Raw genomic sequence first — 19,942 nt, 5'->3', positions numbered from 1 at the left:
GTGAGGAAGGTACCCAGGGTGAAGTGCCTTTTAAGGGCACTCTTTGAACAACCCTCTGATGATGGCAATATAAGGTGGGCATGACCAACACCTGCAAGCCCCCCAGAGAGGGTGAGGGGAACACAGTGGAAAGAGAGCTGTCAATGAACTCTTTTGAGCCCTGAGGGTGGTGAAGTGAAAGTTGCTCAGTAATGTCCGACTCTTTGTGACCCCATGGACTATACAGTCCGTGGAATTCTCTAGACCAGAATACTAGAGTGGGTAGCTGTTCCCTTCTCCAGGGGATCTTTCCAACTCAGGGATCAAACCCAGGTCTCCGGCAATGCAGACGGATTCCTTACCAGCTGAGCCACAAGGGGAGCCCAAGCATACTGAAATGGGGAGCCTATCCTTTTTCCAACAGATCTTCCAGACCCAAAAATTGAACCGGGGTCTCCTTCATTGCAAGTGGATTCTTTACCAACTGAGGTATCTGAGCGTGGAGAGATTTTAAAGATTGCCTTCTATATACCGTTAATTTGGAAAATTAAATAGACTCAACTTCTCTTTCAAAAATATACTGTACCCTGCCTATAGAATCTCACCTTACTGGGTCCTGCAATTTGCAACTGAACTGCTGTATTGGCCCAGCTGAGTCTATTATAAAGGGATAATGGGTATGAAAGAGAACTTGGTCTCTGAAGTTGGCTTATGAATCAGGGTGATTATGAATGACTCACACCCTTTGCATCTTCAAAAGGCTTTCCCCTCTGTGCCAACAGAGGACTCAGTCCCAAGCTTTCTCAAGTGGAGCTCTGTGGCGGAAGGGTTACAGGGCTCCAGTGAGACCACCAAGGGAGTGGGGTCTTGAGGAACATGGTTGGAAGGGGCATGCAGCCCACCGCTTCAGCTTGCTGCTTGCAACGTTTATTAGCACAAGCTGATGAAGGGTGCCCCGGCCATGACCACTGAGCATCAAAAAAGAGACCCAGTGGGAAGTCTTTAGACTGTGTGCCTATAACTGCCTCGCCTGAAGCCAAGGGGCTGTGCCGGAGTTTAGCAGCACTTTGAAAGCACTGATGTGTTCAAATCACTCAGGGACATCAAGTTGCTTCCATGGACATTCCAGTGACTAGCTAGGTTGTTGACAGTGGGCCACTGAGGCCATAAGAACATCAGTAAGAGAAAATATTACCCCAAATGCTGTTTTCCTCCCGCTAATAAAGACAAAAGGAAGAAAGAGGAAAGGGGGTACCCCATAAGAAGAGACTGTCCTAAAAAATAGTATAACTAACTAACGTGATACTAGTGTAAAACTACTGGTTTTCTGGTATGATGGGCATAATTTGGTAAGAAAATAACAAGTTACTATTTACTGAGCACCCATGCTGGGTTGATTTCTTACTAGATGTTTTACAAACATAACTCTGAAAGGCTGATAACATCACCTTCTGTTTTCACTTGTTTTAAACATGAAGATCCTGGGGCTTACACCAATGATGTGAATTTCCCCAAGCCACACTTGGTGAGTACTGGAGCTGGGGTTTGGACCCACCACCATATTACCTCTGAGCCTCATGGCATCATGGAAAGAGGAGGGCTTTGAGATCAACTAGACATGGATTTGGAAGAGGGCTTCCTACACTGCAAGATGTGGACAGATGCACCCTGGAAAATGAAGGACCCAACTTGCAAACACGCAGCGTCCCTGGGTCATTTCCGGCAGGTTGGCCAAGGAGGACCCTGCCCACCTACTCCCTTGCCCCTTAAGCCTCAGCGCCCCTGGCCAGAGCTGCCCTTCACACCTTTCCCTAGGCTTTCAGATTCCCGGACACAGCCCTGCTGGGAAATCAGCAACTGGGTTGCCCTGTCCAATTACGATTGCTGAATTTGGAGCTCAAATTTATATAATGATCTTCATTAATGGGCTTTGCACTCCCACAGCGTTTGCATCTTCAAAGTGCTCTGTGAACATTAACTAATTAATCTGGGTTACAAATTGTGCCAAGGCCCAGAGGGCTCCAACTGCTCAGCTCCTGGATGGTCTCTGTTGATGGTGGTGATTACAGAAGGCTCTGAGTTCCCTTTCCCTTGGTGCCGGCAGTGGAGCGTGTCACCACAGCGCCATCAGCTCCCCTGCATGCAGGGTCCAGTTCTTCTTCCATGCGGGGCTCACACGCGGGGCCCTGAAGGACAGGAGGCAGTGGCCTTACAGAAGCAAGTGGCACGTTGAAAGTAGCAAACATCGTGCTGTACACTGAGAAATACAGCTTTATGTGAATTTGTTCAAATGAGTCATGTTCAGACTTCCACCTCACAAATGGAGATAACAGTTGCTTCAGGGGATAAAGTGACAGAGTTGCATTTATGGTATAGAGCAAAGCCGATTTCCTAAATGCGCAAGCAATACTTTTTGCACATTGGAATAAGTGAAGCTCTGTTACGTAATCCAGAACCTGACATTCAAGTGAGGAATGAAAAGTAGAAAGGGAAATTCATAGGCAAGAGAGAAATTTGCTTTCTGTCAGTGAGGAAGATCTCCTTGGAAATCAAATTTGTATTGGGACTTATTTACCCTTTGTTTAAAATTACCTTTTATTGGAGTACAGTTGCTATATAATGTTCTGTTGATTTCTACACAGTTCTATTGATTTCTACACAGTGAATCAGCCATACAGATGCACATATTCCCTCCCTTTTGGACTGCCTTCCCATTCAGGTAGCCACAGTGCTTTTAGAGTTCCCTGTGATATACAGTTATTATAGTTACCTAATTATCTATTTTATACATAGTATCAATATCGTGGGCTTTCCTGGTGGCTCAGAGGTCAAGAATCTGCCTGTCAATGCATGAGACACAGGAGATGTGGGTTTAATCCCTGGCCAGGAAGATCCCCTGGAGGAAGAATGGCAACCTGCTCCAGTATTCTTGCTGGAAAATTCCATGGACAGAGGATCCTGGTGGGTTACAATCCATGGAGTTGCAAAGAGTTGGACACGACTGAGCCCACACACACATAATGAACAGTGTATGTGTGTCAATCCTAACCTTTTGTGCTTTTTTATTTTAATAGCTTTGTTTTTTTTTTAATCAGGAATGGAGGTTGGATTTTGTCAAATGCTTCTTCTGTACCTACTAAGATAAGAATTTTGTTAGTCTGTTAATAAGGTGAGGACTGTGGACTAAATGTGCCCCCCTAATTCGTCTGGTGGAATCCTAATTCTCAGGGTGATGGTGTTAGGAGGTAGGGCCTTCTGGAAGCCACAAGGGTGGTGCCCTCATAAGTGGGATTAGCGGCCTTATAAAGAGACCTCAGAGGAGCTGCTTCCTCCCTCTGCTGTCCACCGTGAAGATCCAACCAGGAAAAAGGACAATACCTGTTGAGGACACATCATGGAGGATACAACGAAGAGATCTTTCAACCAGGAAGAGGGCTGTCAACAGACACTAGATCTACTGGCACTTTGACCTTAGATATTTCAGGGTCCAGAACCGTGAGAAATAAATTTCTATTGTTAAGGCATCCCATCAGTGGTGTTTTTAGCCCAAACTGCCTAAGACAGTGAGTTACATTGATTTTCAAGTGTTAAAGCAAGCTGGCATTTCTGATATATGCCAAATGTGCTGTGTTTAGTTGCCAAATTCTTGTTAAGAATTCTGCATCAGAGTTTATGAGAGGTGCTGATCTGTCATAGTCTTCTCTTGTAATTTCTTTTCCTGGTTTTGGCATCTGAGTAACCCTAGCCTCTTAGAACCAGTTGGGAATTACTCTTTCCTTCAATTTTCTGGAATATTTTTTTGGTAGAGTTACTTTTAATTTTTTTTTTCTTAAAAGTTTGGTAGGATTCACCAAGGAAACTATATGGAGCTGGAGCAAATTTTGTGGGAATGTTTTTCACTGTAAATTAATTCTTAATGAATTCTTATTCAAGTTATCCATCTCTTCTTGAATGCTTCTGGTAATTTGTTTTTTGGGAATTTGTCCATTTCATATAATTAGTTGAATTTACTGGGATAAAGTTTTTCATAGTATCTGTTTTTTATGGTAGATTTTTGAAAGAAAAAAATAAAGAGGGGTTTCGTGGCTGGGGCAAATCCTCGGAACAATATGTTTGGTTGTTGTTATTTAGCCACCCAAATGTGTCTGACTCTTGAGACCCCACTGGACTCTAGCCCACCAGGATCCTCTGTCCTTGGGATTTCCTAGGCAAGAATACTGGAGTGAGTTGCCATTTCCTTCTCCAAGGGATCTTTCCAACCCAGGGATTAAACCCACATCTCCTGCATTCCAAGCAGATTCTTTACCACTGGGCCACCTGGGAAGCCAGAACAATATATTGGAGACTGGGAATTTTTTTATAAGGAGATATCTCAATAATTTCAGCATTCCCCTAAGAAGGGGATTTTAAGAAAATAATCAAATTTATAAGATCCATGTTGCACAAAAAGTCAGAAATGACTGAGCGACTCACTTTCACATGTTGAATTAAATTCAATGAAATTTCTAATATTTTCCGTAAGTTTTTTAATTTTTAGCATCTTTTTATTTGTTTAATTACTAAGGCTAAAACTGTATTAGATTTAAAAATTGAGTATTTATAGTAAAGTGTATAAAAGTGTAAAAACATATCTTTAAACACAATTTTAAAATGTAGCAATAGAAAGAATTAAAAAAACAGGCAAACAAAAAACCTTATGTATACCTGAAATTCATTGATTCTGATAGAATGTCTTCCCAGAATCCAATTAACTGACACAGTCTGATGCAGCAGTCAGAAAATTATTAGTTTGAATAAGGAAAATATGTATTCACTGTTTGCTTGAATGAATTGTTCAATATTCATGTTTACTTCTTTTATCTCACCTGCAAAGCTGATGAGAGTTTTTGGATTTGCATAAGACTTGCATTTCCATGTTTGGCAATTTTAAATAACCCAAGTTTGTATCAAACTTGGGTGAGAAGTAGGGTACCCTTAATCTTTGTGACATAATCCTTGTTTAGAAATGCTGGTTTTTGTTTAAACAAAAAACTGGGGTAACAGGATCAAGCTTGAAATCAGTGCTTTGAAATACACTAGATTATCAATTATATTTTCTCCTCAACCACAAATTCATTGCTGAAATGTTTATAACACTGTACAATTGTTAAATGTTCAGAAATTTTGCTAGATGGTTGTTAACCATAGTAATTTTTAAATGTTAAATTATAAGAATCTACAGGAGACAGGGATCAAGACCATCCCCAAGAAAAATAAATGCAAAAACGCAAAATGACTGTCTGAGGAGGCCTTACAAATAGCTGTGAAAAGAAGGAAAGCAAAAAGCAAAGGAGAAAAGGAAAGATATACCCATTTGAATGCAGAGTTCCAAAAAATAGCTAGGAGAGAGAAGAAAACCTTCTTCAGTGATCAGTACAAAGAAATAGAGGAAAACAGTAGAATGGGAAAGATTAGAGATCTCTTCAAGAAAATTAGAGATACCAAGGGAACATTTCATGCAAAGATGGAAACAATAAAGGACAGAAATGGTATGGACCTAACAGAACCTGAAGATATTAAGAAGAGGTGGCAAGAATACACAGAAGACTGTACAAAAAAGGTTTTCATGATCCAGATAATCACAATGGTGTGATCACCAGCCAGACTTCCTGGAATAAGAAGTCAAGTGGGCCTTAGGAAGCATCACTATGAACAAAGCTAGTAGAGGTGATGGAATTCCAGTTGAGCTATTTCAAATCCTAAAAGATGATGCTGTGAAAGTGCCGCAGTCAATATGCCAGCAAATTTGGAATACTTAGCAGTGGCCACAGGACTGGAAAATGTCAGTTTTCATTCCAATCCCAAAGAAAAGCAATGCCAAAGAATGCTCAAACTATCACACAATTGCACTCATCTCACAAAATAGCAAAGTAATGCTCAAAATTCTCCAAACCAGGCTTCAACAATACATGAGCCATGAACTTCCCAGTGTTCAAGCTGGTTTTAGAAAAGGCAGAGGAACCAGAGATCAAATTGCCAATATCCGCTGGATCATTGAAAAAGCAAGACAGTTTCAGAAGAACATCTATTTCTGCTTTATTGACTATGCCAAAGCCTTTGACTGTGTGGATCACAATAAACTGTGGAAAATTCTTCAAGAGATGGGAATACCAGACCACCTGACCTGCCTTTTGAGAAACTGCTGTATGCTGGTCAGGAAGCAACAGTTAGAACTGGACATGGAACAACAGACTGGTTCCAAATAGGAAAAGGAGTATGTCAAGGCTGTATATTGTCACCCTGTTTATTTAACTTCTATGCAGAGTACATCATGTGAAATGCTGGACTGGAGGAAGCGCAAGCTGGAATCAAGATTGCTGGGAGAAATATCAAATATGCAGATGACACCTTATGGCAGAAAGTGAAGAACTAAAGAGACTCTTGATGAAAGTGAAAGAGGAGAGTGAAAAAGTTGGCTTAAAGCTCAACATTCAGAAAACTAAGATCACAACATCTGGTCGCATCACTTCATGGCAAATAGATGGGGAAACAGTGGCTGACTTTATTTTGGAGAGCTCCAAAATCACTGCAGATGGTGATTGCAGCCATGAAATTAAAAAACACTTACTCCTTAGAAGGAAAGTTATGACCAAACTAGATAGCATATTGAAAAGCAGAGACATTAATTTGCCAACAAATATCTGTCTCATCAAGGCTATGGTTTTTCCAGTGCTCATGTATGGATGCAATAGTTGGACTATAAAGAAAGCTGAGCACTGAAGAGTTGATACTTTTGAACTGTGGTGTTGGAGAAGACTCTTGAGAGTCCCTTGGATTGCAAGGAGATCCAACCAGTCCATCCTAAAGGAGATCAGTCCTGGGTGTTCATTGGAAGGACTGATGCTGAAGCTGAAACTCCAATCCTTTGGCCACTTGATGTGAAGAGCTGACTCATTTGAAAAGACCCTGATGATGGGAAAGATTAAAAGCAGGAGAAGGGGATGAAAGAGGATGAGATGGTTGGATGGCATCACCATCTCAATGGAGATGAGTTTGAGTAGACTCCGGGAGTTGGCAATGAATAGGGAGAACTGGAGTGCTTTTGTCCATGGAGTCATGAAAAGTTGAACATGACTGAGCGATTGAACTGAACTGAATTGAACAATAAAATTATATTAAAAACAGAGGTAATATATACACAAAGTTCATCACTTTCTAAATTTTTTTACTACATTTTAACAATTACTTTTGCAGTTACTTACATCTATTGTAACTGTGTGTTGAAAATACCATATGATGTGTGCTACTGAAAGTCTTCTTACAATTTAGCATTCAGTGATATCACATTGGGAGATTGAAATCAGTTTTGGAATGTATATGTACATCATGAAATCTGACAACTACTATAATACAAGTTTTGATTTATTGTTCTGCTGTTTATTGAGACAGAAAAATTTTAGAGAAAACAATACAGATTAAATTGAAATGAGCATGATTCTTATAGTGAAAACACTGTGAACAAATATTGTATCATGAGTAAATATTCTTCCAGCATTTGAAAACAATTATCCAATGCAGCAAAGAAGTTTCTCACATCATTGATAAATGAATAAAGTTCAGACATACTCTTTGTTGTTTCACTTTGATTTCCTTGTTAAGGTAAATTAAAATATGAACTAACATCCATATTGGAACTATACATGGCTGTCAGTTAAAACCATATTTTAATTGGTTAGACAAACCATATTGTCAATGGATACAAGAGTTTGGCAAAAGTCATCAAAAGTATCTTGTAAGAAGCAACTACTTATATAGAATTTATAGGAAAAAAAGTATATATTTCATGAGTATTCATAAGTTATGTAATTTATATCAACAAAATTAGATATTTTTTTTAAAAAAACAGTTGTTAAACATCACACTGTCCCAATTTCTAATGTTTATGGGTCAATCAATGCAGATAAACCTTGTCTTTTCTATATTCTCTGGTGATTTGGAGAATCTCTGTCTGATCTTTCAGAGAACAGAAGATTGCAAGACAAAGTGAGTTGCAGTTAAAAAAAAAAAAAGAGTTGAAGTTATTGTGGTTTTCTGGCTAATATTATCTGAACTAATGCAGTTATACTGAGTTATTATCTGAGAATAATTAGTGACACTGACCAGGCCAGGGTGATTCCAAGCAACTCTGAATCACAGAGTTCATGCATGCACAAGGTAATTATTGACCCTGCAATTATCACTGTGCCCTGAGCATAAGTGGAGGAAAGTTCTGCATCTTTGCATTTTGTTTACAATAAAAGAATAGTTGTTGCTTCAGAAACAGTGACTAACAGTGGTGAAACATTGTATAATTAAAGGATAGTGGTGATTCTTGATTTATGCTCATGTCATGACATTGTACTTGCTACTGAGACAGCAGGGTCTTTCTTTTTTTTTTTTTCTACTTCCAAATGTGAAAAGACATGTGTTTCTATGGATTTCAACTGCCACTGAAAAATGTAAGCCCCGTGCCCATACATGCAGAGTGAAGAAGAGAGCTCTCACTGGCTTCAGGAAGCAAACGAGCCATGCCCCAGTTGGAGGCAGAGAATCATTAAAACACCCAAAGAAAGGGAGGAACTACAGCCTAGGGTCTGTCTACAATCAGAGCCTACTTAGGAAAGTACCTCCGCTGATCTCTGGACTTGCAACCAGTTCTGTAAGTAACCTTTAGCATCTGCCGTTATAAAATATAACAGAAGGTTTTTAAGTTGAAACTTTTTAAGCTTCAACTGGAGTTGAAGTCTACATGCCAAAATGGGAGTAGGCTTAGCAACACAGGGTTTGGAGGTCTTTTGGTTTGGTTGGTGTGTGCGTGCGTACTCAGTCATATCCGACTCTTTGCAACCTCATGGACTATAGCCCACCAGGCTCCTCTGTACTTGGGATTCTCCAGGCAAGAATACTGGAGTGGGTTGTCATTTCCTTCTCCAGGGGATGTTTCAGATCCAGGGATCGAACTCTCTGGCATCTCTTGTATTGGCAGGTGAATTTTTTTTCACTGAGCCATGACATTTATTAGTTTTCTCTTATATTTAGAACTCTGAGATCTGGTTTAACATTTTCCAATGGCTAAGCTACTCTTTATTACATGTATGATTTTTTGGGAAGGGGAGTTATTTATTCTATTTGAGTTGTAGTCTTTTCAATTTTAAAACAGAAATGAGAAACTGTCCCTCAGGGGTTTTGTCCAAGCACCTGGCCCAGGGCTCACAACAAAGCAGATTCTCTTTTAAAGATGACTTGGTTGTACCAAGTTTTCACTCTGGCATGCAGGATCTAGTTCCTTGACCAGGGATTGAACCCAGTCCCCATGCTTTGAGACCCCAGAGTCTCATCTACTGGACCACTGGAGAAGTTTCACAAAGTAGATTCTTAAAAGAATTTCATGTCTTACTTTCTTCCTTCCTCTGGCTCCTAGCCTTCTTGTCCAGCCCCTTTCCTTCTATCCCAAGTTCTTTACTATATAAATTATTATGATTGTAGTAATAACTACAAGCTTTTTCAGGTCAAGCTCCATTGTGGTCCTATAAGAGACACATGCCTGAATTGTTAACTGATCACTGGGAAGAAAATCTCCTAGTGGGACCCTGGCCAGCAGGGAAACATAGAGGGCTGAGATGGGAGGGGGCTGCCTCCTGAAACTCCACTGTTGGCTGAGATGAGGTGCTGGGAGGACAAGAGGCAAATTCAGCTACAAAGCCACAGAGGAAGAGACGGCACCCAGGATAAACAGAGTGTCCCGAAGAATGCAGCAAATAGAGCTGAGAACATCAAACACGCCTCACCTGTAGAACCAATAAGACAGGAATCAGACCTGCTCCCTGTCCTCAGCGAGCCCACTGTTTAGAGAAGACAGATGCATGAATGATTCTAACACACACGGTAAAGAGCATTAGCCCAGAGCTGGGCGTTTGGGCTGGGCGGGTAAACCATAAAAATGTGGGACAACAAATCAGCCTTCAGGCGCGGGGACTGTGAGTTAGGAATAAGCGGCCCTCAAGAATCCAGATGCGGCCCCAAATCTGGCACATTTAAGGAAAGAATATTTAACCAGGTAAGAGAAATCATAATAGTAGTAGCAACAGTAATAATTCTCATGGCTAGCATTCAAATCGGACCTACTGTGTAGCAGAGTGGACTCTGCTCAATGTTACGTGGCAGCCTAGATGAGAGGGGAGTTTGGGGAAGGATGGATACATGCATGTGTATGGCTGAGTCCCTTTGCTGTCTATCGGAAACTATCTCAACATTTTTAATTGGCCATGCTTCAATATAAAATTGTTTTTAAAAAATAAAACAAATAAAAAACAAAAAAACCCCAAACAGCAATTAGGATCTGCCTTGCAGCAAGCACTCTTCTCAGTGAGTTAGGCTCAGCACCCCTAATCCTCAGAGAAAACTTACCAGCTATCCGTGTTTTCTACTCTGCATGGATGGAGAAACGAAGTCTGAAAGACGAAAAGTGAAATGTAACAGAGTTTACCAAGCTCCTTGGTGGTAAAACTGAAAATCATCACCAAGCTTGCCTGGCTTCAGAGTCACTGTTCTCTCTCCCAGGCAGCTCTGAAGTATATCTCTTCCTAAATCTATAGAGACCAGGGAATGGTGTAAGATATCTTAATATAGAAACAAAGGAAAAAGTGAGGCATGGAAATGAATTTGATGTTGAAATGTGTTTATTTTTCCAGGTTAAATGTGGAAATTCAGTGTTTAGACCTGGAGCGCAAGACTAGCAGATATCCCCAACCAGGCTGACTCTGTCTGCCTTGTCAAAGAGCTTGAATTCATGAAGTCCTCACCCCCACCACTCCTGCTCACCCCACCCCACCCTCAAGAGGTTTTCCCTGCATGCTCAGTCACTTCAGACGTGTCTGACCCTATGCAACCCCATGCACTGTAGCCCGCCAGGTTCTTTTGTCCATGGGATTCTCCAGGCAAGAATACTGCAGTGGGCTGTCATGCTGTCCTCCAGAGGATCTTTCCAACCCAGGGATCAAACCCAAGTCTCTTGTCTCCTGCATTGGCAGGCAGGTTCTTTACCACTAGGACCATCTGGGAAGCCCCTCCCCGCCAAGAGGCTAATATTATCCGAATCATTTCTGCCTTGTTGAAAGAGGGATGTGGGGCAGTGAGGGGTGCAGAATCTTCCCCAAATGCCCACAGGACTCCCTGGGAAAGTCATAGCAGGCTACTGTGTCCACCCGTCAATCATTAATATCCAAGGGCCTTCTCAAAGACGGACTGGCTTGGCTTGCGTAGCTGAGAGCACACCATACACTTATTTTTAGCCTTCTTTAATGTTTTCAGATGAGCGCAGCTCTGAAATAGAAAGGCTGACCCATTTTGGTGACATTTTCCCAAGGATGTCACAACATTGTGCTCATCTCCCCTTCAGCCCAGATCCAGTCCCAGTGTCCCCAAATTAAAGGCAAATGCCCCTCGGGAAGATCAATGGAAAGACAGTGAGGGGACTTGGTTTCATAACACATCATCCACACAGTCATACTTTCCACTTGATGAGCTTTCCTTGGCTTTAAATTAACAAGAGCCACTAAAGATCACTAAATGTAGTTCTGTGCTTTGAATCTTCAGGGTCATACATTCAGTCTAGGAGAGAAATTGAGCACAGGGTAACGGATGAAGCCACGGAGAAGCCAGAAGCATGCTAAGAGAAGGTCTCATGTAGCATTTGTATTTTGTTTTCGACAAATGAGAGAACTCAGAGGTGTCACTTTCCCAAGTCCACTGAGCAGGTAAGTGACCATGCCATTCTTTCTCAGTGGTTGTGGGATAGACAGGTATTTGGCAAGATCTGAAGGGCCAGACTTTCCTAATAAACAAACTGTGTAGTTTTATTTTACTTTCTTTTCTCCCCACCCCGGCAAGAGAAGACTGGAGTCAGACATTCTCCATGGTTTTGCTGTTGTTTAGTTGCAGTCATGTCCAACACTTTGCGACCCCATGGACTGTTGCCCCCAGGTTTCTCTGTCCATGGGTTTTCCCAGGTAAGAATACTGGAGTGGGTTGCCATCCCCTCCTCCAGGGGATCTTCCTGACCCAATGATCAAACCCGAGTCTGCTCCTTTGCAGATGGATTCTTTACTACTGAGCCACCTGGGAAGATTATTCTCTTTGGTTTCTTCAACTCAATAGCTTGATCATGTTTCCAAACTCATTAGATTGATATTAAATATCAAACTTGTTTGCAAAACACTTCAAAGTCCCGACTCTCCCATCTTGTAAGCATGTTTTATTTCATCTACTGGGCCAGTTATAGGTGGTTGCTGATTCCTAGAACATTCTTGGGTGAATGCTCACCTTCCCTTTTCACAGCCAGTTAACTGCCTTAGAGGGTAAGGCATTTTCCCATGAGGTGTCACAAAGTGGGGGAGGAGCTGAGATTGTGAAGTGGGTTTTGCCTTTACTTTTCCCAGTGCACCCAGATATTGTTCCAGCCCTGGAATACAGCTAGTTCCTCCTCTGTATTCTGACTTCATTTCCGATACCTTCACGAAATGAAAGCTGAGCTAGCTGGCTGGAAACACCAGTCAGGGATCCCCGTGGGAGTGCTGTGTTTCTTTGTCTGAAACAAGGCACTAAGAGAGACAATAGATGTAGAATGTCGTGGTGAGTGTTCCCAGGAAGTCATTTTCAGCCTCAAAATAAAGAAATAAAAGGAAATCGATCTGTTGAAAAGAATGACATCAGGATTTGTTGCTGTTTCCTCATTTGCTTTTGCTCCCTCTTTCTGTATATTTCACATCACACTGGCATTCGTTATTATATCCCCTGGAGAAGGAAATGGCAACCCACTCCAGTATTCTCGCCTGGAGAATCCCATGGACGGAGGAGCCTGGTAGGCTACAATCCACGTGGTCACAAAGAGTCGGATACGACTGGGCGACTTCACTTCAGTGGACTAAAAATAACTAAAAAGTAACTAAAAATCATATGGGCTGGTATAGGAACCAGAAAGAATCTGTGAATGACAAGTTTGCTGTACTAGTGGGAGAAATAGTCACCCCATCCTTCAAAATTAAGAAGATGTTAACCACACCCTTAAAGGGTTTGACTGATCTGACACTCTATACGTTTGGGGCCCATCAGCCCCTCCCAGCACTGGGAGCGATCGTGAGGTCATAATCTTTGCTGCTGAAAGTCATCTTAAAGGGCTTCAGTATTATGATCACCTTGGACCTCGGTCGCAGTCTTTAGGTTATTCCCTTACTCTGTGAGCCTGGGCTGGGTGGATGACCTCTCTGTACCTCTGCTGCCTGGATTAAACAAATGCAACTAGAGTGGGCTTCCAGACTCATCTCATCCAAGTTTCTTAATTTTGATGAGAGGAAACCGAAGCTCAGAGAGAAGAGAGCTTCTCAAAGTTCCCACAGCTGCCTGGCCAGTGTGCGAGTTGTACCAGAGGCTAGACTTCTGCCTCTCACCTCCACCTTTTCCACCCTTCCCCACTGCTGCTGGCCCCAAGCTAGTGATGATTCCTAGTGGCTCAGATGGTAAAGAAACTGCCTGTAATGCAGGAGACCCGGGTTCAATCCCTGGGCCAGGAAGATCCCCTGGAGAAGGAAATGGCTACCCACTCCAGTATTCATGCCTGGAGAATTCCATGAACAGATAGCCTGGTGGGCTACAGTTGATAAGGTCACAAAAGGGTCGGACATGGTTGAGCGACTAACACTTTCTTCTTCTTTTTCCATTTCTAGGTCAACAGGAAAACTGATTCAATCTTTCCTAATGGCAACCTCAGCCATAATGATTTGAAATCTATTTTTGCACCTTCTTGAAATTAAATGCCTGGTATGCCTAATATTTTCTTTTTTATACACAGCACTCACCCAATATGTAAGTGAAGGTTCTTTTGGGTAGAAGCGCCAGAAGAAGATTCTAGAGATAAGGAAAAAATAAAGGGAATTCTAGGATGATTATGGAGGGGAACAGTGATCAGAAGAAAGAGGTTAAAAATTGTATCTCCGTGGCACAACTGCTGAGCCTGCACACTCTGGAGCCCGAGCACTACAAGTAGAGTCTCTGCATCTCAACAGAAGATCCACAATGTCACAGCGAAAATCCTGCATGTCCCGACTAAGACCTGGGGTAGCCAAATGTATCAATGAATATCTTTAAAAAATTGTATCTCGTGAAAGAGTTTGACTTCAGAGAATGCAGAGAAAGGACTGTGACTGTCACCCTCCAATCACCATCCCCAGGAGAAGGAACATGAAAGGATTAACCGGAGTCAGTCCACACCTGAATCAATAAGGCACAGACATAGGGCAGGGACAGCGCTCACATGAGGCTCCTGGAGACTACACAGCACATCATCTGCCTCAGCTCCACACACTCTCAACAGTCATGGTGACCCCATGTAAGGAAGTGCTTCCGGGTCATTCACTATATGTATCCCTCATGTGTAAGCCTTGGTGAGATACTTGGAGCCTCAGGGTCTAGGAGTTGAGGGAATTTGAAGAACAAGAAATGCCCTTCTATGCAACTCAAAGTAACTCTCCAGTGAGAATCTTGGGAGATCTGGGAGCTTTAATTTGTCTGCTACTCTGGAAGGTGAAGCAGAAATCTGGGAAAGGAATGATCCTGAGAAGACAAACACCAGGTCATGATTTCCAGCAGATTCAAAGAAATCTGAAAGGCCTTCTAAGCTAGTAACCCCTTCAGGGTTTCATTCTCTTTAGAAATGGCCCCGCTAATAAGCCATTAACAGGTAGATGTTTCAGAGATAGTAAGATCACTATGCCTGGTGCCATTATTGCTCAGATGTTATCACGTAAAGTGGCTGTTGTAATCTAGACTAAACTTGTCTTCACTGAACTTTCATTCATTGATCCTAATCCTTTCTCTTGAATCATATGGGACATCTAATCCTTTTTCCAGAAGACTTTCTTCCCCTGGTACTACTTGTAAGCAGAGGGCTATGTGTGGCTGGTGTCATCAATATGTAAATAGTCTATTAAGTGCCCTTAGTTCTTATTTTTCCATCACTTAAAAGAGTAAATAGTCTTATGTAAAATGATTATGTATCATTCAACTGTTCACTGGAAAGTATTTCATCCTTCATTCCAGTCTATCAACTTTGAAGTTACCAAAAATTATAAATTAAACAATTCCAAGGAAAATTGCACAATAGTATGTGAGATGAAAGAAAAAGAGGATTAAAGCTGTAAACACTTATAAGCAAGATTTCAACCATCCACCACTTCACTCCACAGTCTGGGTATCACCAGCCTAATAAAAAATTCTTGCAACCAGCATCACAAGGATCTCTTTAACTCTGCATATTCCAGAGAGAGACCAGCAATAATTAAGTATTTTCTTTTAGATGCAACTTAATGAAGACATGAAAGCAGATTTCCTCCTGAGCAAAATTGGATCTAATAGCACATGATTGCCAGAGAAGGCAATGACAATCCACTCCAGTACTCTTGCCTGGGAAATCCCATGGATGGAGGAGCCTGGTAAGCTGCAGTCCACGGGGTTGCTAAGAGTCGGACATGACTGAGCGACTTCACTTTCACTTTTCAGTTTCATGTATTGGAGAAGGAAATGGCAACCCACTCCACCGTTCTTGCCTGGAGATCCCAGGGATGGGGGAGCCTGGTGGGCTGCTGTCTATGGGGTCGAACAGAGTCGAACATGACTGAAGTGACTTTGCAGCAGCAGCAGCACATGAGTCCGCTCTTATCTATACCTCCCCATCAAAAGATGTTTTTAAACCAGAAAAAAGTGCTAAACACAAAGAACCAGATTTTCTTAAATCTGCAAAGTTTCTATTTTTCAGAAACCATGATTTTTCCCAATTTTAAGTGAATATAATAGCGCTTAATACTATAAATTATTCAATTTGCAGCTGATAAGAATCTTAATAAAACAAAAGATGCCTGAATAAAACTATCTTAAAATTGAAAGCACATTATCTTATTAGAGAAAAGCAACTTTTATTTGATTGTTTGTTCTATCCTTATGCATCTTTAATTTCCTCTGAGTAATACTGAATGAACAAACCATTCAAAAATCATATTCCTGGAACAATGACAATTGTATTTGTTTTAGATTTAAGGCAAAGTGCACATTTCCAATTTCTTGCTTTGCTTTGTGCTTTACCTCAGTCCTTTCTAAATTCTCTGAGGTACTGAGGTTTGTTGTTTTTAGTTGCTAAGTCCTGTCCAACTCTTAGCAACTCCATGGACTGCAGCATGCAAGCTCCTTTGTCTTCCACTGTCTTCCAGAGTTTGCTCAGATTCATGTCCATTGCATCAGTGATGCCATCCAACCATCTCATCCTCAGTCTCCCACTTCTCTTTTTGCCTTCAATCTTTCCCATCATCAGGATCTTTCCCAATGAGTTGGTTCTTTGCATCAGGCAGCCAAAGTATTGGATCTTCAGTTTCAGCATCAATTCTTCTAATGATCATTCAGAGTTGATATCCTTTAGGACTGACTGGTTTGATCTCCTTGAAGTCCAAGGGACTCTCAAGAGTCTTCTTGAGCACCACAGTTCCAGTTACCCTCTTGAATTAGGTACTCGGTTGCCCTCTGCTTATTCCTAACCTGCTGATTTCAGGAGTGAGCATTCTTGCCAAAAGCATCTCAAAAGAAGGTGCTGAAATCACAGATATTCTCCATGACTGATAACCTCTCCCTGGGCATTTTTTCATTACCTAAAGTTCTTGGGGAGTATGGCTAAGACAAATGTCCTTCAAAGTTTCTCACAGTGACTGTCACAGAATATATAATCATGGTCATTTTACAGATTCATGAAACAGAGGGTGAAAGGCTCTGACATTGTCACAGAGAATTGAGCATCTGTCAGGTATCACCCTTGCTCTTTTCAAGGGGACCTCTCACATCTATCACTTCTGTTTCTTGCAAACCCATCCAGGGAAAAAAACTAAATCTAGTTCCATATCTTACTGAAGAATATTCTTATATAGAGCAGCAAGAGCTCTGGTTAAATGTTAGATGGGACCTCAGTTATGGAAGTTCCAAGAATCACAATGCAAAATAGCTTCTTGCTAGATTAATTTTGACACTTTTATTTACAATGGGAATTTCAATGTGAATTTTATGCAAGGCTGTATTATCCACTGTTTTCCCAAAATTGAATATTCCTTGGACTTTCTTGATTTAAAAAAAAATCTCTTTTAAAAAAAATAAGAAAGATTAAATTCTCCTCTGCTCATAGGCACTTTGATGAGATGTTTTATAGTTAAAGCTAATGACCCTTCTGTATTTCTGCTGTAAAACAGTCACTGATTTAAAAAGGCAAGAATGATGTCTTTGATCTATAAATTAGTAACTGTCATTTAAGGAAGACATGGCCTGACAGATTTACATTTATGAAAAGTGTTCATGGATAATGAACCAAAGTGACAGGACAAGAGATCTTCTGGTGATCTGTGGGTAATCAATTTCTAAAATAACACCACAAAGAATACATCATGATGAAATAATGCAGCAAGTCCATGAATGAAAACACATGTTATATATAGTGTTTGTTCAAACACACATGCAACATCTACTACACTGGCCTCACTGACCTTCTTCCACTGCCAATGCTGAAAGGTTGATGGAAATAGCAAGAGATTCTCTTGTTTTGGTTAGAAAAATACAAATAAAGTAAACTGCACCATTTTCTGCACTGAGATTATTCAGGTCACATTCTCTGTTTTCAGTTTACCATGCATGTTGTGACTATTTCAAATTATCCTCAGAGTACATTAAGAGGAAAAAACAACAATGACATAAAATCAGTATGACTAAATAAAAATCCCTGGATTATATATATGTGTATATATATATATATATATATCCCAAGGCTCAATTGCAAAGAATCTGTCTGCCAGTGCAGGAGTCACAGGAGACATGGGTTGATCCCTGGGTCAGGAAGATCCCCTAAAGAAGGAAATAGCAACCCACTCCAGTATTCTTGCCTGGAGACTCCCCTGGACAGAAGAGCCTGGGGGGCTATAGTCTGTGGGATTGCAGAGTCAGACATGACTGAACAACTGAGCACATGTATATACATACATGTACATGCGTGTGTTTCTCATATGTATGAAAAACCCAGCTTCAACATCTGCTCAGCACTTAATGTCAGAGTTCAGAAAGTGTGGGTTATTCTATAGCCTTGAAACCTCCAATCTCCAAATTCCATTTTCGTGGGACAGAAATACCAGTTTGCAATTGTCTTCTTTACCTTTGCTCCTCGTGAAAGGAAGCTGTGAAAACCACCAGGTGGGGAAAATATGAAGTGAGAGCTTGGGTTCCCATCAAGGTCTCCCAGGAGAGCAAAGCTGGGAAATAGGGCCACAGGTGATCTCCCAGAGGAGAAACACCACAAGTGCTCATCTTACCTGGAGGAGAGGCCATTCCCAAGGATGCTTTACACTTTCTCAGGAAAACTTACATTTCTTCACAGCCTGTCTTCTGTCTGCTGCTCAATCTTATCTCCTGTTCACCTCCTTCCTAATCTACACTCTAGACAGATTGAGTTACTCAGGGATTCCAAATTCCCTCATGTATGTTGTTCTGTCAGTTGTGGTTGCTCCCTCCCACCCTCCACCTCTGAGTTCATTCCTACTTATCCTCAGCTTTCTTTATGGTCCAACTCTCACATCTATATGTGACTGCTGGAAAAACCAAAGCTTTGACTAGACAGACCTTTGTTGGCAAAGTAACCACTCTGATTTTTAATATACTGTCTAGGTTGGTCATAGCTTTTCTTCCAAGGAGCAAGCATCTTTTAATTTCATGGCTGCAGTCACCATCTTCAGTGATTTTGAAGTCCAAGAAAATAAAGTCTGTCACTGTTTCCGTTTTTTCCCCATCTATTTGCTCTGAAGTGATGGGACCGGATGCCATGTTTTCAGAATGCTTGTTTTTTGTTTTTCAACTCTTTGTTTTCTGAATGTTGAGTTTTAAGTCAACTTTCGCACTCTTCTCTTTCACTTTCATCAAGAGGCTCTTCAGTTCCTCTTTGCTTTCTGCTGTAAGGATGGTGTCATCTGCATATCTGAGGTTATTGATATTTCTCCCGGCAATTTTGATTCCAGCTTGTGCTTCATCCAGCCCAGCATTTCACATGATGCACTCTGCATATAAGTTAAATAAGCAGGGTGACAATATACAGCCTTGATGTACTCCTTTCCCAATTTGGAACCACTCCATTGTTCCATGTCGGGTTCTAACCGTAGCTTCTTGACCTGCATACACATTTCTCAGGAGGCAGGTACGGTGGTCTGGTAGTCCCATCTCTTGAAGAATTATCCACAGTTTGTTGTGATCCACACAGTCAAAGACTTTGACTTTGGACTGCAAGGAGATCAAACCAGTCAATCCTAAAAGAAATCAGTCCTGAATATTCATTGGAAGGACTGATGCTGAAGCTGAAGCTCCAATATTTGGCCACATGATCTGAAGAACTGACTTATTGGAAAAGTCCCTGGTGCTGGGCAAGATGGAAGGCAGGAGGAGAAGGAGATAACAGAGGGGGAGATTGCTGAATGGTATCACCAACTCTGTGGACATGAGTTTGAGCAAGCTCCAGGAGTTGGTGATGGACAGAGAGGCCTGGCTTGCTGAGTCCATGGGGTTGCAAAGAGTCGGATATGACTGAGTGACTGAACTGGCTGATTGATTGACTCTCCTTCAGAGCTTGGCATAGGTATTGCCTCTTGTAGAAAGCTCTTCCTGACCCTTAAACAGAGTTCCATGACCCTTCTCTTCACTTCTACGGCAAGAAATAGACAGGGATGAAAAAAGTCCAAAGGAGTTCCTAGATCCAGTTTTTATTGACTGAGAACCTAACATGGTGTAGTGTTAGTTGCTCAGCTGTGTTTGACTCTTTGTGACTCCATGGACTGTAGCCTGCCAGGTTCCTCTGGTCATGAAATTCTCCAGGCACGAATCCTAGAGT

The sequence above is a fragment of the Muntiacus reevesi genome, chromosome 3, assembly GCF_963930625.1.
Source record: "Muntiacus reevesi chromosome 3, mMunRee1.1, whole genome shotgun sequence".
NCBI lineage: Eukaryota > Metazoa > Chordata > Mammalia > Artiodactyla > Cervidae > Muntiacus > Muntiacus reevesi.
This window is presented reverse-complemented; position numbering follows the sequence as displayed.